Source organism: Penaeus monodon, chromosome 22, assembly GCF_015228065.2.
Source record: "Penaeus monodon isolate SGIC_2016 chromosome 22, NSTDA_Pmon_1, whole genome shotgun sequence".
NCBI lineage: Eukaryota > Metazoa > Arthropoda > Malacostraca > Decapoda > Penaeidae > Penaeus > Penaeus monodon.
In genome coordinates, this window is record NC_051407.1 from 2,235,823 (window position 1) to 2,237,146 (window position 1,324).

Below are 1,324 nucleotides of genomic sequence, written 5' to 3' on the forward strand. Positions count from 1 at the left end.
ATTATGCAGCTGGACTTGATATCTTGATATTGATGTTTTGCTATTGTCACGTTAAAGGCAGTCGTGTGTCATTAAGAAAAGTAGGACATATTTTTTTCGAGCCTCACGCGTGTTGTTATGACCGACAGGTGTCTTCGTATCCATTGTCTGACGCGACCAATCAGCTTTTAGTTCAAAACCAATGGAACTAATATATCGAATTCGTTTTGTTGGTCCACATAAAACAGCCCAGTATCATAGATAGGAGATAAAAATAATGTTATGAACAAATAATATCCACCCGGACATAGCATTCAAGTTAGGTTTGTAGGGTTAGGGGCCGAGGGGAACGAGAAAGATTTAGTAGTAAAACACAAAAGCCCTCAGGAGTGGCATATCTATTTAATAGCATATTTATATCGTCATTAATTATTCAAAAGTCATATTTAATTGCTCCACAGGTATTTCTGAATCCCTCTGTGGATAATTATACAAACATATCTATTGTGTTCCGCAGTTGGAGAAAAGTTATACTGAAAACTTGGCATTTTTTTATTGTGGTTATATATTTTCACTGTCGATAGCCATTAGCTATCAATAATTTTATATAGTACATCTATGTGTATGTATGAAATTTCCCTATGTTTTTTTTATTGTTCGTTGCAACAGCCTTAGAACATGTTCATTCTACAGGAAATATAAAGTGAGGGTTTAGATTAAAAAAAACATTATATCAGTCTTTTGCTTACACTCTCCTGAAGTAAGAGAGAGACCAGTTACTAGGTAGAAAACGCACATTTTGCTTAGTATTACAGGACTAGAAAAGACAAGAGAAAGACTTAATAAAGGAATAAAGGATATGTTTTTTTATATTCTTTCTTATGGAAACCCTTTCTTGATATGCTGTAACTTGGTGAAAATTAGGAAGTCAGGGTAATATATTCACATATGCTCGGTATACCCGTGGCCTTAGCTTTATGGGTCATCCCTTATATAGCGTCATATACATTTGTGTCTCGTTCCATCGTACACTTGTATCGCAAAAAAACACACACATGTCTGAAGATGTCTAAAAGTTATCGGCAACTCAAACTTACTATATGTGCTTATTTTCCTCACTTATGACCTTGATCCCACTGACGTTACGTTGTGATAGATTGCTCTTTGATCCGTTGTATATCCACCCTGTTTCCTAAGTCTTGTTTTCTTGCGCAACTCGTCATTAGCGAAAACAAGCGCCTCTGTTTTTTCTTAATGTTCCCGGAAATCTCCCCGATCACTTCTAGGTTTTACCTTTCAGACAGACACAAAAATAAACTCAGCTATCATGCTGAAAGAGTATGAA